The sequence below is a fragment of the Silurus meridionalis genome, chromosome 4 (assembly GCF_014805685.1).
Source record: "Silurus meridionalis isolate SWU-2019-XX chromosome 4, ASM1480568v1, whole genome shotgun sequence".
Classification (NCBI taxonomy): domain Eukaryota; kingdom Metazoa; phylum Chordata; class Actinopteri; order Siluriformes; family Siluridae; genus Silurus; species Silurus meridionalis.
The window spans coordinates 32,986,944-33,007,550 of record NC_060887.1 but is presented as its reverse complement, the minus strand read 5'-3'; the positions used below and the strand labels follow the sequence as shown (position 1 = coordinate 33,007,550).

At 35.9% G+C, this 20,607-nt stretch overlaps 1 protein-coding gene across 2 annotated transcripts in view; it reads left to right on the top strand.

The window, feature by feature from the left end:
- Nucleotides 1-1,953: 1,953 nt before the first annotated feature.
- Nucleotides 1,954-20,607, top strand: part of LOC124384493 (RNA-binding Raly-like protein) — a 201,146-nt gene continuing 182,492 nt past the window's right edge. The window contains exon 1 of one of the 2 annotated variants that reach the window (XM_046847404.1): nt 1,954-2,223. The gene's annotated coding sequence lies outside the window, so the exon portion shown is untranslated. The remainder of the gene's footprint in view (nt 2,224-20,607) is intronic. The other variant, XM_046847402.1, reaches the window with a different exon arrangement.

Sequence of the window (20,607 nt, the reverse complement as noted above, 5' to 3'; positions counted from 1 at the left end):
TAAGTCTCCACAAGGTTTTTACACACTGTTGCTGGTAGTTTGGCCCATTCCTCCATGCAGGTCTCCTCTAGAGCAGTGATGTTTTGGGGCTGTCGCTGGGCAACACAGATTTTCAACTCCCTCCAAAGATTTTCTATGGGGTTTAGATCTGGAGACTGGCTAGGCCACTCCAGGACCTTAAAATGCTTCTTACGAAGCCACTCCTTCGTTGCCCGGGCGGTGTGTTTGAAATCATTGTCATGCTGAATGACCCAGCCACGCTTCATCTTCAATGCCCTTGCTGATGGAAGGAGGTTTTCACTGAAAATCTCACGATACATGGCCCCAATCATTCTTTCCTTTATAGAGATCAGTTGTCCTGGTCCCTTTGCAGAAAAACAGCCCCAAAGCATGATGTTTCCACCCCCATGCTTCACAGTAGGTATGGTGTTCTTTGGATGCAACTCAACATTCTTTCTCCTCCACACACGGCAAGTTGAGTTTTTAACCAAAAAGTTCTATTTTGGTTTCATCTCACTATATGACATTCTCCAAATCCTTTTCTGGATCCTCCAAATGCTCTCTTGCAAACTTCAGACGGGTCCAGACGTCTGACACATCTGTCACTTCAGGATTTGAGTCCCTGGCGGCGTAGTGTGTTACTGATGATAGCCTTTGTTACTTTGGTCCCAGCTCTCTGCAGGTCATTCACTAGGTCCCCCCGTGTGGTTCTGGGATTTTTGCTCACTGTTCTTGTGATCCTTTTGACCCCACGGGGTGTGATCTTGCGGGGAGCCCCAGTTTGAGGCAGTTTATCAGTGGTCTTGTATGTCTTCTATTTTCTAATAATTGCTCCCACAGTTGATTTCTTCACACCAAGCTGCTAACCTATTGCAGATGTAGTCTTTCCAGCCTGGTGCAGGTCTACAATTTTGTTTCTGGTGTCCTTTGACAGCTCTTTGGTCTTGGCCATAGTGAAGTTTGGAGTCTGACTGTTTGAGGTTGTGGACAGATGTCTTTTATACTGATAACAAGTTTAAACAGGTGCCATTAATACAGGTAACAAGTAGAGGACAGAGGAGCCTCTTAAAGAAGAAGTTACAGGTCTGTGAGAGCCAGAAATCTTGCTTTTTGTAGGTGACCAAATACTTATTTCCCACCATAATTTGCAAATAAATGCTTTAAAAATCAGACAATGTGATTTTCGGGATTTGTTTTTCTCATTTTGTCTCTCATAGTTGAAGTGTACCTATGATGACCTACAGGCCTTTCTCATCTTTTTAAGTGGGAGAACTTGCACAATTGGTGGCTGAATAAATACTTTTTTGCCCCACTGTAAGTGTTGAGGTGTGCAATGATGTGTGCTTTAATGCAAAACTGTTCATGCAACCTGTGTTACTGAGCCATTGTAATATATAATTGATATTAATTACAGACCGAATCTATCCTCAAAGTTCTTGAGTTGCTCAGTAACTTCACGTACAGTGTTAATGATTATGTTAAGCTTTCTAGAATTTTTTTTGTGTTTAGGAACGACAAAAGGAACAATTCATGAAACCAAAACCATATTCATTGTGTCAAAGCACAAAATGCAGTACATCTGAGACGAGTCCAAATCAATACAGGAAAATACGTGTCTGAGTTCCCTAAATCTGGAAATTTGAAGATTATATTATGTTTTTGAGGTACATTCTAATCGGAATATACATATACATATACATAACTTTTAATCCAACACTGAGAGTTTGAACACTGTCCAGTGCTGATTTGGTAGTTTGTGGTTATTTGATATGTTTTCTCCACATTACCTGAATTGCCTTCTACATTAACAGAACAATTTGTGTTGTATGAGACATTGATTGATTCTGACATCAGGCGACTTCTGCATCTTTAAACAGTAAGAGGAGGAGGTGGAAGATGAGGATGAGGATAAGGAGGAGGAGGATGAGGAGGAGGAGGATGATGATGAGGAGGATGCGGTTAAAAACTAGCATCCCAGTCTCGCAGTTTTAGGCTTACCGAGGAGCACCGAGCCAGAGCACTTTCACTTTGAGCGTGCGTGAGCCGGTTCACACTCGGGCAGGAGGAGTCACATGACGGCAGCGGAATCCGAGAGCGCGAGACCGAGACCGAGAGCGCGAGCAGAGCGCTGCTTCGTTCCGCCTCGCGCCGTCGCCACCGCAGCCGCCATTCCGCGCTCTGCGCCCTAACGCGATTTTTATTGCGACATTTTACTCCCGCTCGGTGAGTATTATTTCCAGTGACCCCCATTTTTTCTGCTAAACGTTTTTTTTTTTTTTTTTTTTGTCTTTTCAATCACTCTGTCTATCTTTTTTATCTTTTTTTTTTTATTTTTTCCCTCCTTATGCTGCTGGTGAAGGGTCAGAATTTGAAGTGCTGGTTTGGGGGTTTTAGCCTTTTTTCCTGTACGGGATTCAAGTTTTTTTTTCTTTTTTCTTTTTTTTTAGTGTGCATTCATTCTGAATGGGGTTTATTCTCATACTCAAGATGCTCAATGTTTCAAGGATGAAAGTGGTTTTTGCATCGATCTGGCAGTTCGGCATTTTTTTTTGCACGTTGAGGTTTTGAAACCATATATTTTTCTTTTTCCTTTTTTGTTTTGCTTTTTTTTGTTTTCTATTCTAGACTTTTGCGGTATTTGCGCTTTGCTTTGTATTTGGCGGTGTGGCTCGTAAGAGTTTTGGGATTTTCATGGTCGCAGACCGACGGCATCAGCTTTTATTTCTTCTCTCTTTTCTTTACACAAGTCCTTTTGAAACCTGGTGATGTTTTCATGTGAAACTTTTGTCGCAGATTTACTGGTTTACGTGTTTTGTTTTGGGTTTTTTGTTTTTGTTTTTCCTCCTAATCTTTGACATACATTTTTTCGATTTCCGCTACTTTCCTGCAGATTTCAGAGTCAGATATTTTTCCGGATGTGGTCTTTTTATGATCTGGTTAATGCACAAAAAGTGCATGTGAAGTAAAGTGTGTCTTTCGGGGGAGGATCTGTACAGATTTTTTTTTTCTTTTTCTTTTTTTCTTTTTGGTTTCCGTGCCCACGATGATGAACAGACGATTCTCCCTTCGCAGGTACATACGGACGTGAAATCAATCCAAAATTCCTGCAGCACAATTGCGTTTGCATTACAAGCAAATGTGGTTGAAATGACACTACTGTACGTGCTTAATGTATATTTTGGTTTCGGGTCTGATGTTAAATCATAGCTTTAACTCTTAGCACTTCACTGTTAACCATAACCGTGATCTAACAAATCTAGGATGAGTGTAATACATTAAGTTAATTTTGTCATTTAGTCAGATTTCAGCACTTTAGTGTCAATAGATCAGAACAAAATCAGACATGTAAGTATGATGTGTGAGTAAACAAATTGGGATGATGCTGACCCTGACTGCGGAAATGTTACCCATCTTTTGTGCTTTATTTTTATATACTTATTCTTGCCTTTTTCTTCCTCCCATCATTGTTTGTGGCAGCACATAGTCTTGTATGTTTTCTAGACATAGACTTTCATGGATTATCACCCAACACGTGGCGTGGCATGACCTCATGAACCTAATGCTGGTGTCTATACTTCACCAATAGGAAAGAAATACACATCTTTACCACACTGGCCACTGATATACACCATCTTTGAAACAGATTAGGTTATTATTACATCACAACTTACCCCATCAAAGTGCTGTGTTTTTTCCAGATCATGGCATCTTGTGTTTTTGGGGTTTCAGCACCATGGACAGCAGCCAACACACCACTACTGTACATTATGACCAGACTAAAGAAAAAAATAATACTTTTTGTATTGCTATGCTTTACCTTGAAAATACAATCCAGACATCTTTCTCTTGCCTTATAAATGAAGTTGGTGTAAATGTAAGCTCATGCTTTTGCTTTAAAATATTAACATTAAATATAAGGTTGCACAAAGGCTAACACTCTCTTTTCATTTTCATAACAGCTTTGTATTATCTAAGGTGAAAACATTTTTTTTTTCCGAAACTTCCAGAACTCTCAAGAGAATGTCAAATCAGAAAGCTCTATGCTGTCAAAAACAAACAAAGAGCACTCAATCCAGCATTATTGCACCTAATACATATTTGAAAGCAGTGAAATGAGATACAGATAGAAAACAAATACATGAATGGCAAGCTTGGCCTCGAATGAGTTAAATCTTAAACTTATAAGGATTTCTTTTGGCTCATCTCTAGGGGAATCCTCAAAGGCTGTATGTACAACATTACAACACAGTGATTTCCTTTTAGGAAGCATCCTGAGTAAAACTCTCAGGCCTACAGGATATAAAGAATCCTTAATTATTCAGTAAAACTTAAAGAACTCTTTTTTATATGTAGATACATCGGTACTCCATTTACTGAATTATTCAGTGTTGTGAAATGAGACATTGTAAAGTCGAATAGTAAATTGTCCACTGGTTTAAAATATTAAATGTTGAACTTGTGAGAGTTTCTGCTCTTTATTTCTAGGGTATACTTTAACTAAGTCCTTTAACAAAGTCAATTGTAAAACCCTACAACCAAAGTGTCTTCTTTTGATGAAGTTTTCAGAATGGCTACTGTTTAACTTTAGTCATAGAGTCATTTCATTGTAGTGAATTAAGATGTACAGTATGGCAGTTAGATTGGCAACCAATATGTTTAAATTTTAACAAGTTAAATATAAAAACTTGTCATAGTTTCTTGGGTTTTTTTTATTTGTGGGAATCCTTAAAGATTTTTTTATAAAATCTTATATCAAGTGTTTACTTTCAGGAAGCGGAGCATGTAGAACCATTTTTGGACGCAAATAATCAAGTGATTCATTAAATATTTTTCCAATTACTTCCAACTTTTTGTATTCACCAAATATTTGATTGTAGCAACTGTAACTCACATACTTGTCCCTAGTGAGTATTTTAATGTAGGTAACTGAAACGCTAAATAAAACAAATTACAAGATGAACTTTTTTCAGAAGAATTTTATTAGAAACCTTTTTAAATAAAATTTCTTTGAAAAGAGTAAAAACCTTATCTAGAAAACCCTTATGTTTTATAACTGTGTGCAGTGTTGTTTTTGTTTGCTCCAAACACTCATTTTTGGCTGTCAACATTAATCTGAATAGATCTGAAAACTGCATTTTAATCTCAGAAATGCTCTCTATCTACACTGGGTTTCTCAAATATAAAAAAAAAGTATTTCATTCACATTGAACATCTGAAAAAGCTTACATCTCTATAACATGCTTAATATTTCTGGACTATCTTAACAAAAAAATGTGATATATGATTGCTTGTTAAATAATGGATTATGTATTATAACACTAGAAAAAGAGCTCTTGTCTATTAACATCTTGTAAAAATGGCATGTATTTATAGATATTACATAATGTATAGTAGGTGGTAGATCAGTCAGTAAGATGTTGGACTTCTGATCAGAAGCTTGTGAGCTGCCACTGGTGGGCCCTTGAGCAAGCGCCTTAAACCTCAACTTCTCAGATAATTGTTCCCTCCTAAAAGTTCCCTCTGGTTAAGAGAATCTACCAACTGTCTTAAATGTAAATGTAAGAATATCAGTGGAAAACACAGTGGCAGGCAGCCAATCAGAACTGATTTCCAGAAAAATATTTAGCCAATGATCTTTAAGGTTACACTCAAAACAGTTGGGCCTGCCCACTGCTGGCAAAAAGAAAATGTATTAGTGTAAGCTAAAGCAGCAGTTGAGAAACAATGGAGAATGCAATATTTCGATATCCCATACACCCCAATTCCTGCAAAAATTGTAAGACGCTTGGGCCATTTTAATCAAGCGTTTGTTTACTTTTTCATCTTGAATCGAAGTAAATGATTACACAAACTGAAGATTGCACACACTAACATAAATCTCCAACAACGTCATCAACCTGGATAGCCTGCGCATTAACTACAGAATACCGTCATCTATCATCTTGTCTGTTTTGAGTTGAATGAGCCACAAAAAATATGGCATAATTTTCTCAGTCCACACTATGATGCAAAAAAGAGCATTTTCAAATTTGTTTACTTGGGAAAGAATTCGTTTTAACACAGCAGGACAAAAAGGGCATTTAGTTGTGGACGGAAGGTCAAAACACAGACTAAAAGAAAAAAAATCTGTATTATTATGACCCAAAAGGTTGTGTCTTCTCAGAGTTACATGCTTATTTCATGGCTTTTACTGCTTTTCATTCTCTTATACACATCTGCTAGTCATTAGAACATAATAATGATAATCCTTATATTCCATATGCACATCAACATGCTGTAAGTTACATCCGTGACTATGTGAGGAGTGTAAGAGCTCCGGTAGAGTTAGGTAGCGAGGCCAGGCGTACGGTGGCATTGAGATGTATGCGGCGTGTGCTGAAAGGTGCCTCTGCTGCGCTGATAAATGTCTCTCTCTCTCTGTCATCTCTCCAGCTGGGCGTTATGATATCCAGCGTTAGTTCCTGCAGTGTCGTCTCTGCCCTCAAGGCAATTTCTCTCCGTTATCTGGGCCTAGCAAGGCTCGCACATGAGAGCTATAAATGAGTACTGAGAGATATGATAGCTCATGTGTGTCAAGATACCTTTGCTCTCATGCATAAAACATTCGGTGGCACGTAAAGTCCTGTTTACACCGGGCATGTGTTTGCCAGTAGGACATGGTGTGTGTGTGCGTGGATGCGCATGTGTCTGTCCTTATTTGTGAAAGATGAAAGGGGCGTCTGGTGTGTTCCGGAATGGCAAAAATCTCTGAAGGTTTAAATGTAGTCCACTAATCCAAAAACGAAGCCTGTACAGTGTTCATATGGAGACCAGAAAGAAGCACTAGGTAACAGAATACTGTGATCTGAGGTTAGTGTGCGTGAAGTGTGTTATGACAGTGGTTTTGGTGCACTTGACAGCTGTTGCACAACACTTTTCATCACTGGGGAAATCTGAAATAGATTTCTTCTGTATAGGCACATGGCAATGTAATATTAATGTTTTTTTTTGTCTTGAAGATCGAGACCGCACACTTGGAGATATCAAATTGTCTTTTTCAATCTATCGGCTGCATGTTGATGTATGTCAGATACTGCAAAGCAAGTCGTGTTAAAAGGCCATTTGAGGATTTTTTTTTCAACCCCCTTCAGAAATTTGAGATCAGTATCATCAATGCAATTTAAATCACAATCATGAACTACTCATTGCAAAATACAGGCACATAAAAATCAATGCATGATTTTTTTTTATATGCTACTGCACTGAACAATTCTTGATTCTGATTGGACAGAATGTAAACTGCAGGTTTATAAGCTATGGTGTATTGTTATTAAAATATGGTGTATGTTTATAAGCTATGGTGTATTGTTATTAGGATATGGTCTATTGTTAATAAGGTATGGTGTATTGTTTATAAGGTATGAAGTATTGTTTATAAGATATGGTGTATTGTTTATATTTAATTCAATTCAATTCAATTTTTATTTGTATAGCGCTTTTAACAATGAACATTGTCTCAAAGCAGCTTTACACAGATAATCGGGTGATAAAAAATAAATAAGATGTCCTTTATAAGTGTAAGTTTGTCTCTGATGAGCAAGCCGGAGGGCTTATATAGTTTATAAGATATGGTGTGTTGTTTATAAGATATGGTGTATCTTTGTATATGGTATGGTGTGTTGTTTATAAAATATGGTGCATTGTTTATAAGGTATGGTCTATTGTTTATTAAATAGAATAGACTTTATTTGTCACATATACATTACAGCATAGTGAAATTTGTTCTTCACATATCCCAGCTTGCTCAGAAGCTGGGGTCAAAGCGCAGGGTCAGCCATGATACGGCACCCCTGGAGCACAGAGGGTTAAGAGCCTTGCTCAAGGGCCAAAGAGTGACAGCTTGAACCCCCGACCTTCCGATTAGTAACCCAGAGCCTTAACCACTGAGCTACCACCTCCCCAGGTTATTCATAAGCTGTGGTGTATTGTTTATAAGGTATGGTGTAATGTTTATAAGGTATGGTGTATTGTTTATAAGGTATGGTGTAATGTTTATATAATAGGTGTGTTGTTTATAAAATATGGTGTATTGTTTATAAGGTATGAAGTTTTGTTTATAAGGTATGGTGTATTGTTTACAAGGTATGGTGTAATGTTTATATAATAGGTGTATTGTTTATAAGATATGGTGTATTGTTTATAAGGTATGAAGTTTTGTTTATAAGGTATGGTGTATTGTTTATAAGGTATGAAGTATTGTTTATAAGGTATGGTGTATTGTTTACAAGGTATGGTGTAATGTTTATATAATAGGTGTATTGTTTATAAGGTATGGTGTATTGTTTATAAGGTATGAAGTATTGTTTATAAGGTATGGTGTATTGTTTACAAGGTATGGTGTATTGTTTATATGATAGGTGTGTTGTTTATAAGTTTATGTATTGTATTGTTTATATGATATTGTGTATTGTTTATAAGGTATGTATTGTTTATATGATATGGTGTATTGTTTATATGATAGGTGTATTGTTTATAAGGTATGGTGTGTTGTTTATAAGGTATAGTGTATTGTTTTATGGTATGGTGTATTGTTTATATGATAGGTGTATTGTTTATAAGGTATGGTGTATTGTTTATATGATAGGTGTATTGTTTATATGGTATGGTGTATTGTTTATATGATAGGTGTATTGTTTATATGGTATGGTGTATTGTTTATATGATAGGTGTATTGTTTATAAGATATTGTGTATTGTTTATAAGGTATGGTGTATTATTTATATGGTAGGGTGTATTGTTTATATGATAGGTGTATTGTTTATAAGGTATGTATTGTTTATATGGTATGGTGTATTGTTTATGAGATATTGTGTATTGTTTATAAGGTATGGTGTATTATTTATATGGTAGGTGTATTGTTTATATGATAGGTGTATTGTTTATAAGGTATGGTGTATTGTTTATATGGTATGGTGTATTGTTTATAAGATATTGTGTATTGTTTATAAGGTATGGTGTATTATTTATATGGTAGGTGTATTGTTTATATGATAGGTGTATTGTTTATAAGGTATGGTGTATTGTTTATATGATAGGTGTATTGTTTATAAGATATTGTGTATTGTTTATAAGGTATGGTGTATTATTTATATGGTAGGGTGTATTGTTTATATGATAGGTGTATTGTTTATAAGGTATGGTGTATTGTTTATATGGTATGGTGTATTGTTTATGAGATATTGTGTATTGTTTATCCAGTATGGTGTATTCTTAATAAGGTACAGTATGGTGTATTGATTATATGTTATGTTGTATTTTTTCTGTAATTTATGTAACATTTATGGAATTAGTCTCGAATGTTAGAGCTTTCATGACAAGTTTTCCATCATGAAAAAGTTTTTAGGACTTGTTTATTTATGCATTAATGTATGCATTTGGTTGTTTATTTATGTTTGTCCAGTTAATGTCAGGACAGTAAGAACATGTAAAACCAAACAGACCCACCTCCTTCTTTTAAATGTACTTTAAACATTTGACATTGCTGCAACCTTCACTTGTTTGGATCATTTCCAAAAGATAATCAGGTCTTTTGGTGATTACTCTAATAATTGTATATACTGTAAATCCTTCAACATTCCACCACATATTCTTGAGCTAAAAAGAGAATAACGGATGGGTGGCTAGATGAAATATAAAAAAATGGCAGAGGAATAAAAATAAAGGCTAATGAGGGAGCTTCTGTTGTAATTATAATTAAACCTGTTTATATTCAATGGTCTTAGCAGTATGATTATGAGCATGTGTTTGACATGATATCAGCAGCTCTACCACAATCTTATACGAACAGTCGTTTCTTCGAAAACACTTTTCTAATAACCATGTGAAATAACAAATATATATTTTGAGGCTACATTTTGTTATTTCTATATTTATTTATTATATGTTTTCTATATAAAGGCATTTTATTGGATATAACAATGGCAGTTTGTATAAGTTGTATTTTAATATCTGACAAAATATTTAACACACTGGCCTTTAAATCTAAAGTTCATGAGTTCAAATCAAAGCCACACCACGCTGCCACTAATGGGCCCCTGAGGAAGGGCCTTAACCCCATAGCCGATCAGTTATATAAATGAGTTCAAAAGTAAGTAACTCTGGATTAGCTAAATGCAATAAATGACACTAAATAGAGACATGTACGCAAATGTTGAAAAGGCAAATTGTTGAAAATATTACTATTTGCATATTAAAATCATGCTCTTTATTACTCAACACCCACAACCTGTAATCCTATTAGTGTACTGCCTGAAGATTACAACTGTACTAAAATGCTTAACTTATTAAAAAATGCACATGTGTAAGCTATATTATACTTAATATTAGCTCTATGGTCATAACTCCAGAACTGAATAACTATTCTGCCTATTAACATTTTTAAGCACAATGTATTCAAATTTAGATGTTAATGACCATTAGTAACTAAAAAGGTGGGTTTTAGTGTGAAATATTAAGAACACATAAATGACATTATGCATGCTACACCCCAGAGACCAGACAATGATATACTGTAGATCTGAGCAAGTGATTTGAAAATGTATTAAGATCAATAAAACTTTACACTACATTATTAAATAATTAATTATAACAAATGTAATCTAGTCAAGTTGATAGGTAAAAAAAATGATACTTTACCTGTCAGGATGTTCAACACACCTTGTAATATAAATCCAGTCATGGATGTGAGCTTAGTATTATACACACTTGGTAAATGATAAAAGTAGAACATAGGTTTCCTTGTCTGTTCCTAGGTTTGTCATTCTGGGGATGTGATAGAATGTTTTATACTGGGCCCTACAACAGAAAAGACTCTGCTCTTTCAATCTAAATACTAAACTACTTCAGGAAGCTCAAAGAATATTGAAATTAGAACCATTCTAATATAATCCAAGCATAAACCTGAGTTTAATATCACACATTCTTCTACTAGAAGAAGTTGGTCTGTCAGACCAACTACAATCACTTCAGTAAGCAAACATTTTCTTCATTATACACATTTGTTTTTAGATACAGTGATCTTTTAGACTGACTAGAATCGCTTCAGGAAGCTCTTCAGTTCCAAAAAAATCTAAGATAAGGAACCATTCTGATATAATTCTAAGCATAGACCTGATAAGAAGGTTCTATATAGAGCTCCACACCAAAAGGCTTCTTTAAAGTCACTTCAGGAATCTACTATGTGCTCCAAATGGCATCCTTCAAGAGATGGCTTTCAGAAAGTGTCCAAAGTTCACCAGTCCAGAACCCTAAACCAGCCAAAGAACCCATGAAGAACCATTAACAAATAATCCATACATACATGAGCTAAACATAATGGCATTAGCCACACCCTCAAGCCTGTAAGTCACTAGAACCTCAATTACAAAAGTAGCATTTTATTGATGGTGATGTGACAGCACGTGTGTGTCGGTATATCTTTATTCTTGTGTATAAAACATTTATTGGCATATAAAAGCCTGTTCGCACTCAGACATGCGCTTCCATTAGAACAGGATTTGTGTTTGTGTGTGTGTGTTAAAATGATATACGCAAGAATAAAATAAACAGCCTAATGTGTTTTGGGTAAAAGGAAAGCCTGCTGCTAGCACACAAATCCTGCAAGCTAGTGTGTAATTATAAATAGAAGTGCAATTACAAGTTGGTAAGACAAAGTCGAATGCTGTTGCATTAAAAATGCATCATGTGCAAATGAATTCCATGATTCAGTGTGCTCCAAAAATGAATGGTTCTCCAGACAAGGCAGTGCAACTCAATGGCATGTCCTCTGGCTTGACCTGGAAGTTAAAGCTTGCCTCCTCAGGGCTCTTCTAGACTTTAAGGATCATTTGCATGCATGCTACTCTGTCAGATCTTCCTGGAATCAAAGTTGGGTGTGTATGTACAGGTAAAATCAAAGAGCTTTTGAACACTGGTGTCTGAACAGTAGACACAGTCAGCAATCCTATGGCCATGGTAATTGAAACAATGCCTCAGTTAAACATGGTGCAGGATGTGTAGATAGACGTTGGGGCAGGATTGACTTGGTGGTGTGAAGTACAATTGTGATGCTTGTTTTTAGTTTGTATCACAGCAGTAAATGTTAAAGCTGCTCGCGATTAAAATACATATGCTGGCATGTGTTTCAAAACCTGCTGACTCTTTATAGAAAAGAATTGTTCATGAATTCATCTAGTGTGAATTGTTGGGTTCAATCAAATAATACATATTTGAAAGATATGTCTTAGGGAATTGGTATTTATCTTTTTAGGTAGCTAGATATTTATGTGTCTATGTATCTTTGTATGTACATTATAACATTATAGCATTATAACTGGTGAAGTGAATAACAAAGTTTTTGTTAGAAGTAGGAAAAATGGCAAACGTAAGGATTTGAGCGAGTTTGACAAGGGCTGACTTGTGATGTCTAGACGACTGGGTCAGAGCATCTCCAAAACTGTAGCTCTTCTGGGGTGTTCTCGGTCTGCAGTGGTCATTATCCATAAAAATTGGTCCAAGGAAGGAACAGTGATGAATCGGCGACAGGCTCATCGATGCCAGCGACGTTGGCTCCGTGTGATTCGATCCAACAGACTAACTTCTGTAGATCAAATTGCTGAAGAAGTTAAGGCTGTTAATGTTTGATGGGTCACGACTGTTTAGGCAGCAAAAGAGGAACCAACACACTATTAGGCAGGTGGCCTTAAAGTTATGTCTAATTGGTGGCAATAAAATTATGCCTGGTCAAAGTTTATATGTATGTATGTATGTATGTATGTATGTATGTATCTTTCATCCATCCATCCATTAATTCATCCATCTATTTATTTTATATTTTTTTATCTTTTTAGTATTTAAAATAAAACATTATATTTTATAATATTTAAGGTCATATCTTAAGCTTTTAATGAAGATCTCAAGCGTTCTACAAGAGTTAAATTAACATTATATAGGGTGTATGTTGTAGTTCAAGTTGATTCTTCAGTCAAGTTGTATTTGAGTTACTGTAACTGTGTCTTGACTCAAGGCTACATTTTGTTATCCAAGGCATTATGCCTAGGCACTACAGCACACATGTCGGAAAAGTGCTGGGGATTTAAAGATGTTCAAGTGCTCTATAGCTCCACAATTCCTGCAGTTTCTGTTCTTTTGTCTTGATCAGTTCCTTTGCTGCTATTATAATCCCGATCTCCTGAGAAAGGTAGGCAGGATTCAATGAACGCATGACCCTCTGCCTTCTCTCACATTTAACAAGGCACTTGTCTCTCTCCGTTTGAAGAGATAAACAGCTTACCTTCGATGCGACACATAGGACATTAATAAGCACGAAGCACTCAGTTTCCTTCTCTGAGCTGTTAAATTAATAAATAACAGGACTCTAGTTCTTAAATAATCACAATCTGAACAATTAAACTCCCATCTTAAGAAAGACAGTGTGAAAAGACTTTTAAGTGGCAATTATGTCAATCCATTTGAGATACAGTATAATGTGCTCCTTAAAGACGACCTACTGAGTGGAACATCTTCATTCGTCTGTACATTTTCTCCAAGTAAAAGATTATTTATTTAATGTTTTTTTTTATTTTTTTATTAAAGCTTACAGGTTTATCATTTGTATGAGTTTCATATATTAGGACTTATATATATATATATATATATATATATATATATATATATATATATATATATATATATATATATACATATATATTGATGAGTTGAAGAGGTTAACTATCACTTCTTTTGGCTTCTGAGTGACAAGCGGAATAGCTGAATTTAGATTTACACAAAACCCCCTCATGGGCAGCTTCTTATTTGGGTTCTGAAATTGAGTCATTTGCATGCCCGAACTCTGGCAGTGCTCAACAAAGGAAGCCCAAAAAGTATTTACCTCCAATCGAGCCTCCGATTTTTGTTTTTTATTTTTTACTTTCTTCTGTGCTACTTAAAATGTATTGATTTTACAGAAGAAAACACAGAATCCAGCAAAGTGACTTAATAGTCAATGATACATTTTTATATATACAAGTTATATTTAGTTCCATCTCTACTGAATAGAGGTTAATTAAATCTAGAAAGCTAATATGTCAAGATAAAAGTTTAACTAAACATGGCTTATTTTTTAGGTAAAAATGTTCTAATATTGTGTTACAATCTGCAAACTTTACATAATTAGCCTAAGATACTTAACTCTTACCCTCTCTAACCCCATTTCAGCTCTGCTATTTTCCATTTAAATTTAAAAATGTCAGATCCCAATAGTCTTTTTTTTTCTAAAACTGCACTATTTATATCTATTCATAAAAGGACTATGCCTATTCATAGCTATTGTGATAATTTATTTAAATACATTCACAATTTAGACACCAAACAGTTAAAGATTATAGGCCCCTGCAACACTGATGGTTCACAGTGAACCAGTTGACTCGAAGCTTTAACCGCTAAGCCACCACTTTCTTAATATCTATTATAAATCTTAATATAATTTCTCAATATTATACAGTGGAACCCCGTTGTACGAGCATAATTCGTTCTTGAAAATTGCTCGTAGGTCCATTTGCTCGTATGTTCGAACTGATTTTCCCCATAGGAATGAATGTAAAAGTGATTTAATCCGTCCCGAGATCTCAGCCGATCGCTTATTTCTGCACTTAAAAAGTATTTGTAGCCTATTTTTAAAAACATAGGTTGCTCGTACAACGGGGTTCCACTGTACTATATTTCAGATGAAGCAAAAAAAAAAGATTCATTTGAAGCAAATAAGTGCATTTTTTACCAATGCCATTTACTGTATCAGTGTAGGATTTTTTATTTTTTGTTTTTTATTCTGCATCATCTCAAAATAATTTTATTTTATTTTATTTACTTTCTTTTCCAGCTAAAATTGGCATTTTCCAGAACCACATGAGTGCAGTTCATATTGATTGCACTGTTCTATCTAACCATGTTTCCATTCTCTTCCTTTCATTCCCTTATACCAATGTGATCCTGCTTCTCCATAAATAATCAATGTTTAGCCCCAACATTTGGAAGAAAGATTCTACATTTACCTCTATAGTGTCTATAGAATGTAGGGCTAAGATCTAGTAAAACCAAAAGAGAGATGTAGCCTTGGTCTAAAGCTAAAAACAGGTCATTAGTGATTTTAACTAGAACAGTTTATGTGCTATGATGGGGCCTGAAACATGACTAAAACTCTTCAAAGATATTGTTTTCTTGTAAGACAAAACATAACTGGGCAGACACTTTTTTTTTTTCTAAAACCTTAGACATAAACTGTAGGTTTGAAATGAGTCTGTAATTTGATAGTAAGTTTGAATGCAAATAAGGTTTTTTAATGAGGGGCTTAATAACCGCTAAATTGAGGTGTCTAGAAACATGACCTAAAGATAGCGAGAAGTTAAAAATATTCAGAAGAAGCTCACCAGCTGTATGTAACACCTATTTCATTAGTTTACTTGGAATGGGATCTAACAGACGTTGTTAATTTGTCTTTGGTAATAACATCGTACAGCTCTTCCTGTCCTATAATTGTAAAACATTGTAATTGTAATTGTGGAGTTTTAGGTGAAAGAGTGATGTGTAGATAATAGTTTGCTTCACATTAATCTTATTATGCCATTGATTAAACCAAATGATATAATACATTGCTTAGACATAATTATTCCCTTGTAAAGTTACTGATAGACATTGGGTTTAAGGTCTCATATTATATTATCACTATCCATCTTTACACATGCAGTTTTCACAAACTTTAACTTTGAATTGAAATGATAGTTTCAGATATAATTATTTTTGAAGGCTTTGCTCCCTTTATTCACAGTGCATCGTAATAACTCAGCTTAAAGATATTAGAAAGTTTTTTTACCTGGCTGCCTATTCATTTCAACCTTGGAGGAAAAAAAAACATGTTTAGTACTGTACATACCTTGTGTGTGTGTGTGTGTGTGTGTGTGTGTGTGTGTGTGTGTGTGTGTGTGTGTATATATATATATATATATATATATATATAAGTAAAAAGCATAGAGATAACCGATGATCGAGATAAACGAAAATCAATATGGTGGCAATATATTAACGTGCTTGAAATTTCATGTACATGATGTGCGTTAATAAATGAGAATGTGCATGCACGTTTTTTTGGAGGTTTTTTTTACACAACAGCGTTGCCGCGATTTGTTTGATGAAGGCATGCTATAAAAATACATACAGTACATGTTTGTAAACTGTCAGGAATCCACCTGCCACGCCCCCTTCGGCCCCCTTCGGCGTGTCAGGTGCTTTCTCGGCCGCTTTCTCTGAAGCTCCCGGCTTCAATCGCGCACATATGGTGCTCGTTTATCATCATCACCAGCTCCTATTTAAACTTCCACACTCTCACTGTCCGTTATTGTTGGTATATGTTGGTTCACGGCGGTCGTTGTTATCGCTCATGCGCATCCCGGTACGTGTCTTCCCACCGGCACTCTCTCAACGGTTGTGCTTTTCTTCCCAAAGCGCACCGCGGATTCCCCCCGATCCTGCCGTTGTTCATTCTATTCTTTTGCTACTCATCCCACGTTCTCCCGTGTGCTGTTCAGCGCCACGCTTCTACTTTCGCCTCCCGTTCATCGCATAACATTTAACAACAAAAGGCATATGTGCACTAACTAACAGCAGAGATTCACCAGTATACAATACAACACCTGTAGCATCTGTAAGGCTTAATTTTTTCGCCACTTTCGCGAGTTCTTCTGCGGCTGCACCGAGATAACCGACGTTAAATGGCAAATTTTTCCCCCCCTTGTGCTCAAGATATCAGGGTTCGGCAACACAAAAAAGTCGACATAACCGATAAAAAAAATGCTTAGACAAAGCGAGAATTTGGCGGTTCCACTTCAAAAACGTCGACTTAATAGGGTTGTTGAGTTAACCGAGGTTGAGATAAGTGGGTTCCACTGTATATACAGTACAGACCAAAAGTTTGGACACACCTTCTCATTCAAAGAGTTTTCTTTATTTTCATGACTATGAAAATTGTAGAGTCACACTGAAGGCATCAAGGGCTATTTGACCAAGAAGGAGAGTGATGGGGTGCTGCGCCAGATGACCTGGCCTCCACAGTCACCGGACCTGAACCCAATCGAGATGGTTTAGGGGTGAGCTGGACCGCAGAGTGAAGGCAAAAGGGCCAACAAGTGCCAAGCATCTCTCGGGAACTCCTTCAAGACTGTTGGAAGACCATTTCAGGTGACTACCTCTTGAAGCTCATCAAGAGAATGCCAAGAGTGTGCAAAGCAGTAATCAAAGCAAAAGGTGGCTACTTTGAAGAACCTAGAATGACATTTTTCAGTTGTTTCACACTTTTTTGGTATGTATATAATTCCATATATAATTCCACATGTGTTAATTCATAGTTTTGATGCCTTCAGTGTGAATCTACAATTTTCATAGTCATGAAAATAAAGAAAACTCTTTGAATGAGAAGGTGTGTCCAAACTTTTGGTCTGTACTATATATATATATATATATATATATATATATATATATATATATATATATATATATATATATATATACATACATATTTATGTGTGTGTCTGTGTGTTGGGAGAAAAAGAAAGAGTAAGACCTTTTTATGTGCACGTGTGAAGAGAAGGCGAGAGAATAGCATTACTGAAACACTACACTACACTCCATTCAATTTAGGCCTTGCAAATTGGGCAAAACACTAATCGCCTGCTTTCTTTTTCCCTGTTGTGTTGGCAAATCCATTCATGGGATTATTCTGGAACTGGTGTGAAAAGCGAGAGAATCCCATTTGCAGCCATATTTAGTCCTTTTCATTCTTTAAACCTCATTTGCTGTTGCCTCTTTTGTTATTTGGTTAGGACTGGGGGTAATTTTTCAATCATTTTTTCCTAGGAAGCTGCTGATGCAATTTGATGCAGGAGTCCAGTTTTTTCTTGAGAGTATCTTTGCCCACAAGTAAAAGCAACCACAGAAAGCAGACAGTACAGAATTAAACAAAGTGAGGGAATTAATAGATTTTGGAGGGTGCTTTTGTTGTCATTCAGCCACAATGGTAATAGTAATGTCAATTACTGATGTAGGTGAGGTTTGGAGGCCTGGGGTGCAGTCACCGTTCACATTTATCTCAGAGATTTTCGGAAGAATTGAGGTTAGATCTCTGTAGTAGGCCACTCAAGACTCCACTCTGACCCATGTAAACTTTATCTTCATAGAGCTGTCCTTGTGCACAGGGCACAGAGACACAAACGATCTTCTAGTCCAGTTCAATGGAAATTTTACTGCTGTTGCATCCAAAGTCATTAAATACAACTGTTTGTTGTAAAGTCATGTAAAATATGTCATTTGTCCATGTAGAGATTTTTTCATCTGTTTGGGTGGCAATTTGAAACATTTCTTGAAATAAAAATAATTTGTGTCAAAAGTCTTGATTTTTTTTCCATCCCTTTAATTTCCACCTAATATAAAAGGCCCGAGTTTTTGTATTTAATGTATGTACAGCTATTAGCATTATTTAGTTATTGATTTGGGTCCTTGAGAGTTAAAAGTGTTTGATTTTCTTTTAATGGTCTTCCACTATAATAAGTGAATAGCTATTTAGCTAAAATAAAAACAACAAAAAATAACAGTTCGAATTCTAAATAAAATATGATCTAATTTTTTTAGATTCCTAAATTCAGTGACAATATTGAAACACGCCACAAGTCGTGTCAGGTTGCTAGGATACTCGCATAGTTTTTTGTTTATTTGCACAAGCATCTTTCTATTTACAAACCCTGAAGCTCTATAATCATTTCTATGATGAAGCTTTGTGAAAAAGCTTCATATGACATTTATGCCAGCAGACTTCACATCAGCCGCTTGCAGCAAAGCGGTTTCTTCCTCTGAGTTTGCACTTTGTGGTTTGTCAGTGACATGAGAAACTCAGTATTTTTTCCCTTTTTTATTAAAGTAAGAGAAAGAGGGAGACTTGTAAAGGAACAATTGTTTAAAACTACAACAAACTGATTAGAAGAAGTCAGTTGTCCTGTGAATGTTCGAAAAAATACATGTACATATTAATGCATAATAAAAATAATATAGCATTCTTTCATGATAAGAAAAAAAGGTTTAATTTTTTAATTGTGTGAGGGTGTGTGTGTGTGGGGGGGGGTATGGGTGAGAAAGTAATTGTTGTATGGTTTGATATGTGTGTGGTTGGTTTTATTGGTTTTTGGGAGAGTATGAGGAGTACGTTTGAGAGGGTTGTTTTGGTTGTTTGGTGTGTGTGGTTCATTCTTTAGTGTGTGTGGTTGGTGTTAATGGTGAGTGTGTGCAGACATGTTGGTTGGCAGTTGATTCTTGGGTGTGGTATGTGTGTATGTGTATGATTTGACTGGTTGCTGGGTGTGTGAGTGTGGGGTGAGTATGGGCGTGTGTACATTTCAAGCCATGTTTCTCCTGGAGGTTTATTTATTTCTAAGCGAAAGATATTTCTACCTCGTTGTCTATGGCAGAGCAGATTAAATCTTGATTCACTTCATGGAATCAATTTCACAGTCTATTTCATCAGCATCCTCTCCCCAAGATCAAGCCGAATGTCATTTTGCACTACGATTTGTCTCGCTTGGGATGCACAAGCTTTTCCAATGTATTTACCTCTCACTGTTTTGTCACATCAGCCTGTAGAAAATCTTCATTAATGTCAATGATTTAGATCCTGGCACCTAGTGCTGCTAGACAGCATCTTATATCATAGCCTTTTAGCAATGCACAGTACCAATAGCAATATCTTTTTGCCAAGCTTATTTCCTACATACATTGTATAGACAAAAACATTTGGCAGAAACCTGAGAATAAGAGTTCTATGTGCTTTTTGAACATCCCAGTTTCATTCTTCTGGGAAAACATTTCATACAAGGTTGTTAAACAAGTCAGGTACTGATGTTGGGTGAGGAGGCCTAGGGTGCAGTTATTGTTCCTGTTTATCCTTAAGGTGTTAAATAGGGTTGAGGTTAGAGCTGTATAGCAGACCACTCAAGATCTTTCAATCCAACCTATGCTAATCATGTATATCATTGTGCTCACATTTAAGTTAAAGTGAGGAAAAATGTAATGCTGCTGCACCCAATGGTTTCCTGTACAATCGTGTGCCTCCAAATTTGTGGTAGCAGTTCGGGGAAGAACCACAAATGGCTGGAAAAGTCAGGTGTTGCAATACTTTTGTTCAGATGTGTTCAGTGCATCTGTCTTAACCCAGCCAAAAAGTTATATATGACTAGACATGATATTAATACTTAAAACCTATAATCCAACTAATTTGTATAAGTGTAAATTAGTGCAACATTCAGTGGTCCAGATGTTAGACTTCTGATCAGAAGGTTGTGATCTTAAATCCCAATACTGCCAAGCTGCCACTTCTGGCACCGTGATCAAGACATTTAACCCTCAACTGCTCAGTTATATAAATTGAATGATTAGAAGTTGGCTCTGGATAAGGGAGCATCTGCCAAATACTGTCAATGTAAATTTGATCACTGATAAAATGTTAATTAACGTTACAGAGATCTTTGTCTAGTTAGACGTTACTCATATTATATATTT